Source organism: Betta splendens, chromosome 16 (assembly GCF_900634795.4).
Source record: "Betta splendens chromosome 16, fBetSpl5.4, whole genome shotgun sequence".
Taxonomy (NCBI): domain Eukaryota; kingdom Metazoa; phylum Chordata; class Actinopteri; order Anabantiformes; family Osphronemidae; genus Betta; species Betta splendens.
The window spans coordinates 8,112,569-8,121,288 of NC_040896.2; the positions used below are offsets into that span (position 1 = coordinate 8,112,569).

Here is an 8,720-nt window from a genome sequence, read left to right on the forward strand (position 1 = left end):
AGGTTGTTATCTGTGCACTACAGAGGTGCAGCTGTTTAGCAAATGGATTTGCAGATTTTTAAAGGGAGATGAGGAGAAAAAAGAGGGGGAAGAATCAGGTATTCACCACCCTCCCCAAACCGGCGCGTTTGTGTGTGTGCGTGTTTGTCTGCGTGTGGACACGCACGTGTGTGTGTGTGTGTGTGTGTGTGTGTGTGTGTGTGTGTGTGTGTGTGTGTGTGTGTGTGTGTGTGTGTGTGTGTGTGTGTGTTTTCTTTAAAAAATCTTTACCTCCTGTTTTCTAAGGCCCACATTATTTTTGGAAATGGCATTAAGCACAAAAAAGCATGAAAAACGCTTATTCTTTCTTTCTGCGTCTTCCTTTATTCACTTTCCAGCCTCCCGAGGGGCCTTTTCTTCTCCTGAGCGGGCGCCATCGCCGCTCCCGCTGCCTAACTGGACCGAGGGAGGCTGAGAGTGGAAGGAGGAACCAATGGGGCGCTTTAGGTGGGGTGGGGATGCTGCTGTCTTCGCCACAGCTGCTGGCAAGTGCGTCTCCTTTGTCTAACGCCGTCCCAGCGAGGCACACACTCTCCACGCACAAATTCACACAGACGCACACACGTGGAGGAATTCTGGCTTCAATCAAGGGACCCCATGGGAGAGAGGAAAGGGCCCTAAGCCATGAGACAGGGGCTGGCTCTGCTAAGTGGGGGTATGTACTGTACTGTATGCATGTGCACACACACACACACACACACACACACACACACACACACACACACACACACACACACACACACACACACACACACACACACACACACACGGCTTGGAGCTGCAGCCTCTGTCTCCACCAGGAGGTGTCGTGTGAAGCAGAGGCAGCGCACACCTGATGTGTGCAAACGCGTCAGCCCATCGGTGAACGACGACTGAAATGAAGACGTTTAATAGCAAACTGCATCATTCCATCTTTTTCCCGTGCATTAAAATTGTAAGGCACCTCTTGCTTTGCCTATGTATATTTTAGTGGGCAGCGAGTATTGCGCCATCTGTAGCAGCAACTGTAAGTCAATCCATGCATGTAAGTTATTCATGTTGTCACCCAGGCTTCCCACTCATCCATTCTACTTAACATGCCTCCAATGTGTGTTTGTCTGACTCCAGTTTTATGTTCACGTTCGCTCTTTTTCCACCCGCCTGCATCCTCGTTTCTCAGCGGCGGAAACACAACAAAGCTCGTTAAAGTTTCATCCCGCGCCGGCGAACAACACGCACTGATGAAGCGCATTAGGCTGAAGGACGACCTGCGAGCGCGGATCCCTGCGACGGAGCGCCTTGAAATCAGCCACCCCAAGAAAAATACAGTGAAAAGGCGCTAATTCAGCCAAAGGAGGAGCTCCAACCGCACCGAGTGTTTATCCTCTGAAACACCTTTGGCCTTTGGCTCTGATGCTTTAAAAAGTCAAAGCGATTACTTCAGTCGTGGGTGCCTCTCAACAATTAACTGCACACAGGCTATTTACAGACTGATTAATGACAGCGGGCTTAAGCAAATGATTTCAGATTAAGTTGCAGCGTTCATTTCCTAATGTCAAGTTTCCGTTTATTTATTTAAAAGTAAGAAATAAAGTCCCAAACTTAACAGATGCACTACTTTGCATTTGTTATCAGTGTAATTGAATGGGCTATTGTACTGATAAATGCTTAACTGTTCTAAACTGCAGCTTAGGGGACAGTAGGTGTTTTTTTGTAATGACTGAACTCGCTTGCAAAATTAACAAAGAATTCTATTCAAACAGGAGAGGAGAGGTGTGCAGGTGTCTTTTAATTTTATTCATCTTCTTCTTTGCTGAGCCATTAGTGGGTTTTGTCTTCACCCAACTATTGTGTGGGTGGCGGAGCTAACAATTAAACGATTGTTAACACAATTGAGGACTGATAAAACTGTATTTAGACGATGTAATATTCAAATGTTGCTTTACTATAATTACTATTAAACCATTTAACCTTGAAATATTTTCAGCAGGGAAGCTCAAACAAGCAGCTGGTTGAAGTTGCGGAATTATCAAATGTTCGAGTAGGTGAGAAAGAGATAAAATGGGCTTTTTAAAAACATAATTCAGTGGTTTCCAGTTGGTTGGAAGAAGCGGCCGGTGACGAATGGGTGCAGGAGCGGATTTTTCTGGCCTCGATCAGGGGGTCCAACAGATGCTGCCTGTCCGCCTGCTCCTCCCCTCTGCCAGAAATATCAGGCTGGGAATTAGGAGAAACCATCTATAATTTAACGTAACAAGTGACAGGTCGCGCCGCGGCAGCAGCGAAACAGCCACAATAGGAGCGTCTCAGTGTTGGAGGACCAGGCTCGCCTCGAGCCATCGCTTCCTCCCTGCAAGTGGAGTGGGAGTGAGGAGGTGAGACGAGGAGAGAAAGCGAGAGCAGACACACACGCGCACACACACAGGCGCGCACAGACACACACACACATGCACGCACACGCAGGCACACACGTAGGCGCACACACACATACACACATGCACGTACGCACACACACACACACACGCACACACACACACACACACACACACACACACACACACACACGCGTCTCCCTTTACTTTGCTCTCGATGCCTCCTGTGTGGCATAATGACTTTGCTGGGAAACAATAAGAAATAAATACCTTGGAGCTCCTCTATTAGTCAACACTTAAAAATCGTTTTTTCCTCCTCCTTCTCTCTCCTCTTCTCTTCCTGGCTCTCTCTCGGTCTTAATGAGCCTCTTGTTGGAGAGGTAACTGGGGCTCCGCTCGGCTCGGCTCGGCTCCGCTCTGCTCTGCGGCGCTCACAATGAGGAGGCTGTTCGCTGTAATCACACAGAGGCTTGAGATGGAGGGAGCCTGGATTAGCTACTTTACCGTGTGTGGAGTGTTTAACATGGCACCTGACATCGTGCTCCTTCGCGCCTTCGCTCAACAAACACTCGCCGTCATTAATTTTATTTGCTTATCGCAATCACCCCCCTCTGTTCCCTTCCACTGCTCGCATCCCACCAAAAAACGCTTCAATTTGGACGCTTCCTGCTTTTTCCCATTCAGGCGTCCGTGCAAATTATTGCAGCCCGCTGCTAAGAATTACTAGGTAAAGAAGCTAAATGAAGATGAAGAATTGGGAAATGTTTCCAGTTGGAAGAATGTTGATTACCAGGGCCGGGGTCCTGGAGGATTCCCCACTATTTATCCTCATATTTTGGGCTGCCTCTCCCTTCCCGCTCCCCTCCATCCTCCTCCTGGGGCCTTGGAGAAGCAGCTTGCACTCAGCGCTGCCAAAAGAATTTATTAGAGCAAATGGTATTGTAAGCCCTATGGAAGGCATACCTTATGTGAAGATTTAAAAGATATTAGGAGGATGGTGCAGGCAGGAACCCAGGTGTGCCGGGTAATAGCCATTGTCTTGAGTGTGTGTGTGTGCGTGTGCGTGTTTGCACGCGGCTCAGTGTGTTTGCAGAGCTACTGCCTTGGAAGACAAGAGGAGGAGCACGAGGCGCCCGTGCGCCGGAGCCAGCGATTCTGGGACGCGCGGCACACGTCTTCATCCTAAAGCCGTCACCGTGCGCTTCCTGCTGCACAGGAAGGGGCGGGGCTTCAGCTGAGGCCTGTCCTCATAGGCCCAAGCGCATTGTCACTCAGGAGAAAAGGAAACGAACTTCAAATACATTCAAGGAGACAGGTTCAGCCTCTTGTAGCAGATTATAAAAATACACACGCTTGATGAAGAATAAGAGGAGATTGTGTAGCTGTAGTTTCAGGAAAGCAGCTTTTGTTTTGCCTGTGATAGAAGCCCACGAACGCGCTGACGGACAGATGTTCCACCACCGGCAGGAATCTTCCACGTGGGCCGTGGCCTCGTATGAGCCATGAGACGACAAAGCGCACGCGAACAAACGCTGAATTAGCAAATTAAATCCATGCCGATTTATTTTACGCGCTGACGTTGAAAATATGTTAATAATAAAGACAAACACGTCGGTTGCAAAATCCATTTTTGCCCCAAAAACTCAACTCGTAATGATTCCGCACCGGCTGGAGCTGCTTTGGTGCCTAAAATGCGTATTAAGTGTAGTATGGTAGCAACACCTTATCCACATTATGCAGCTCAATTATTCCATGAGCAACACCTGCAAAACAAATTTGGCATTCAAATTTGCTAAGGATGATCAAACAACGCCGAAACACTGTCATTATTTCTCCCTCACATACGGCAGCGAAGGGAGGAGAAAAAACAGACTCGCCTTTTTTTCTGGATGCACTGAATTAACTATTCAGCTGGAAGCAAACTTCATTTTATAGGTTTCATTCACCTCATTTCCCAAAGTGTATTTAACTGCCATCACAAAAACAACAACATAAATCGATTTGGATCCACAAAATCTCACCTGCCAGGGAAAAAAGAAAACTAATCACTCTGATGGAACTTTCGGGTTGTTGGTTTTTTTTTTTTGTTCTTAGTTCACGTGCAAGACTTCATCTGCGGTAACTTTCACACCACTGCAGAGACATGGAGCTCGGAGCAGCCGTGCTGCACTAAGCTCGCGAACGCTGAATAAAGAGAAATCAGGACTAATGAATTGCGCCTCCCCGGATATAATTCTGTAATAGCTATAATCACATGAGCACATGAATATACATGGAAGCATCAGCTGCGGTCCTGCTGGTGGTCAATATTCTTGAAGCTTTGCCAGTCAGGGAATATTCCTGCTCCCCTGCTTTGCCTTAATGTTATCAGGTAACACACACTGGCATTAAATCCCACAACAAAATAAAAGCTTCTTTTTGGAAGCCTTCACAGCAGACAATGCGGCCCTCACCAAAAGCCCTTTAAGTGTTCGTGTTTTAATGTCATTACGGCACCACGAAGCAGCGGCAGCGGCAGCGGCAGCTCAGACCGGGAGGAGGAAACCAAAAAAAGGCTTCAAAAGAGAAACCCTACACAAGACCTCAAGGTACATTTGCTGTGAGCGGAGACAAAAAGAGTGGAGCAAAGGCACAAACAAACGGGACGGTTTATTACGTGCATGCAGTGAATGGCGGAACAACGGCCTCGGCAGTGCTCGCTGACAGCTCCTAAAGCCGCAGATTTGTGCCCATTAGTCACACATTTTAGCAAGAAGGTGGTTTGTAAAGTGCATTGATGGGGATTACAGTTCTATCCTTTCCTGTCTTTATTTCAGTGGCGAAACATGCGGCTGATTCCTGAGATGCCAGGAGGTTTCTGGGAAGAAAGGAGTGGGGGAACTATTGTATTTGTTTTCTAAAATGCCAATCCACAGGGTATTAAGGAGCTTAATCTGTGATTAATATTTTAATGATAGGAAATAAGCAGTGAATTCTGAAGTTTCCACCGTCCCACACCACAGCGAGCTTTATTTACATGCTGTCGACTGGAGAGGCAGAGAAAGAGACGCATGAATGCAGAGCATGTTCGGTTGAGATTACATGGTGGCACTTGGGTGCGATTACACCATAAGGGATTTGAATAATCTCAGTTTATTGAGTTCGAAATATTTTGTAATCGTAGATTAGTTTTAACAGGGACATTCTTAACCGCGCTCTCCAAAGCTCGGATTAAGGCAGATACCGGTTCCTGTCCCTGAATTCCCTGAGAGTCACTGTTTCTATAAGATCTTTTGCAGAAGTTTCGTCTGTGGTTTCAGCCTTTAATTCTAAGTGGACCTTCTCACACTGATCGGTTCAGATCCGCAGTCAGACTCTTGGCAGCAGCTAAATGCTTTGCTCATGGGTCAGAAAAAACCTGGCACTGATCGTACGATCAATACCTGCATTGGATCACGTAATAGATTCCAATCAACAATCCTCTAAAGACACATGCGTGTTTAAAATCTAGCAACTAAATAATTAGCATGCTTTTTTAAAATATATGCAATTTAATGCTACTTTGCACTTTAACTCAGCAACACTTGTATTTATGTATTTTATTTTAAATCAGTTAACTAAGAACCGTCTTGACAAACTATAACAATAAAGTTCTTGCATACTGTATGAATCCATAACAATGATCCAAGTACTGTTCGTAACTGCAGGTTAAACATTCTGCATTATAACTGTTTTAACTACCTGAATATATTCTCTCTCGAATCATTGAATGTATTTACTTTAAATCCAGTGTTTGTCTTGTAGATGTGCATTTATTCCTTATTATTTCCTCCACCTCTGTCTGCATCTTTATTTTTTGTAGGCATTTTTCTGGCCCACTCTAATCTGTAGCTACAGTAATAAAGTCCACTAAATAAAGGGATGTTTTTACAGTTATTTCACTAAAAGCAGGAAAAGCCTAATTAAATATCTAAAATATGCATAAGGTCCATAAGAAAGTAGCCTCGGCTTCTTTATGTGATTATTGTGGTCAAACAGATTATTACTATTTAATCTAAATGTCACCTGAATCCTCCATTCTGTGACTTCAATGCTTCAAACCCTTTATACAATCTCCTGATGGGGAGGTTTAAAAAAATGTAGAGCGGCTCGAGTGGGGTCTCAGACCTGCTGCCATGACCTCACTCACTTCTGCTTGTTTCAAAGCGTCGGGAGAAGAATGAAAACATTAGATAACCATCAGTGTCTCCAATATCTTTCCTCAAAGAGGCTGAAGGCCCACATTGCCTTTAATTGGATTTGATTTGCACTCCCAGCATCAGTTAGGGAGATTAAGGGCAAGCACAAAAATCCCCGCGATTCCCTTTCATGCAGATGACAAGCAGGGCCTAACACATCCTGAAAGGAATATTTGTGACGGAAACCTCCACGTCTCGGCGCCTGTTGGAAATGACAGTCCTGCAGAACAATGAGCGCGCGATAAAAACTGGAATATTATGGGTGTCTTAAGGACGCGTTTGATGTGTCTCCCTGCACCAAAGTGGGAAGGAGGAGAGGAGCCCGGCGCCTGGGATCCTCAACAACTAAACTTAACTCAGCACAAGGTGGAAAGACACCAAGCAGCGACGCACACGCTTCATTCTATGGAGTCTGTAAAGAAAGCAAATCTGTGCAACAAAAGCGCTCAGGCTCAAGAAAAGAAACTTAACTTATTTTTCTTGTGCTTTGTTGCCTGTGGGCAGAGGGAGGTTCTGTTCTGGCCTGATAAGTCATCTATTTGAATGGATCGTCATTCTCACAGGTATGTAAATAAAAAACAACCCATATTCCTCTCCCCTTTATTCCACTCCTTTGACAACGAGCAACGCTTACACTAGATTAAATATCAGCATCAATAGACTTCCCCACGCTCGGTGTCGTATTCACTCCAGCCGTTGCCAAAAGACTAATATTAGTATCTCCAGAAAATAATCTCTCTTTATTTTGCAAGTTCCCCGCTATGGCATTCACATTCGCATTTATCAGAGGATTTAAATGCGGATGAAATAGTATATAAGCTGGATCCCCTCAGGAGAGGTTCTCATTCTCTTGTATTCTTTCAGATGGGGAGAGAAAGAGAGGGAGCGCGCTGCACCTTGGCGAAGAAAAGGGAGGAGGAGGATGCCGAGGAGGAGGAGGAATTAATTTTTCCCCTCTGGGAGAAACACATGCTGGATCTCAAGAGTTGGAGGGAATCTTCCCATCTTGCTCTGATTGGCATTAAGAGGGTGGAGGGGGGGAGCGGAAAGGATGAGAGGGAACGAGATGCCATGGTTGTTACTAATGATTTATTGTGTGAAATGTGAACGGTGCTGTGGTGGGTGCTTGTCGTTCAGGCTTTTTCGCTGTGGGATTGGTTTATGTCTGTGAGCTTCACTAAATGCATTATCAGGTATGTAAGACCTGAACAACTGGGACTTCTGCTTCACGCTTATGGAAACACAAAAACTTTAAAAGTAGTTTCCAAACCTCGGAAATAATAAAGTGCTTATTGTTCAGCAACGGACGCGTCTTTGAATTTCTATTTTAGAAAAGAAAGAATTGCTCAGATTTGGAAACTGGAGCAGATCAGACCTTCAGACTCTTTGCAGGTTAATGATGGACATCTTTGGAAAATGAACCGTGTTTTAGAACTCGGCTGCTTAATATATGGAAATCGATTGCACACATGGAGATTAAACATTAATGTGCGATTTACTTACACAGATACAATTTGCCAAGGTTCCATTTTTACAAGTCCCTAAGTTTGACTGGTTGAAGCCATAAATTGTCAGATTCCTGTGAACTGGGTTGCAATAATTGGAAACTTCAGTGTTGGGGAGCGTTTCAGCCTGTGTCGTCACACGGCCTCCATCTGAACGCCGAGGCGCCAAATAAAACGTTGGACAGATGATTTATTTTAACCGCTGATCTCACTATTCATGACGCATAATAACATAATAACAGTCATACGCGCTTAAACACGACGCTAACGTCCTGCGCCCACGAAGTTCAATTGAGTAAAGTTTGTAAAGTGCATCTGAGTGAAAAATAAAAACAAGACTCTGACTTTAATATTTGATAGCACATGTGGGCTTCCTACCACTTAGTATAATTAAATCAGTCGAGACCTCACTTATAAAGACTGAATTTGGACGCCATTTGTGTCATATTGGGTTTCGTTCACTCAAATAACCGGGATGTCGCTTTCATCATCGCAGGCGGAAGAAAGAGAAGGAGGGAAAAAACACAGCAGCGAACCCAATGTTTGATGCGTTTACACAACAGACTCGCAGATAATACAGTTAATGGCCAGACGTCTAGCCAGACACT

The 8,720-nt window shown here is 45.1% G+C and overlaps 1 long non-coding RNA gene across 1 annotated transcript; it reads left to right on the plus strand.

Moving 5' to 3' along the window:
• Nucleotides 1–553: 553 nt before the first annotated feature.
• On the plus strand, nucleotides 554–8,210 carry LOC129603221 (uncharacterized). The gene is made up of 3 exons (XR_008692942.1): nucleotides 554–694; nucleotides 7,112–7,170; nucleotides 7,472–8,210. It is a non-coding gene; the product is annotated as an uncharacterized LOC129603221 (long non-coding RNA).
• The last annotated feature ends 510 nt before the right edge of the window (nucleotides 8,211–8,720 follow it).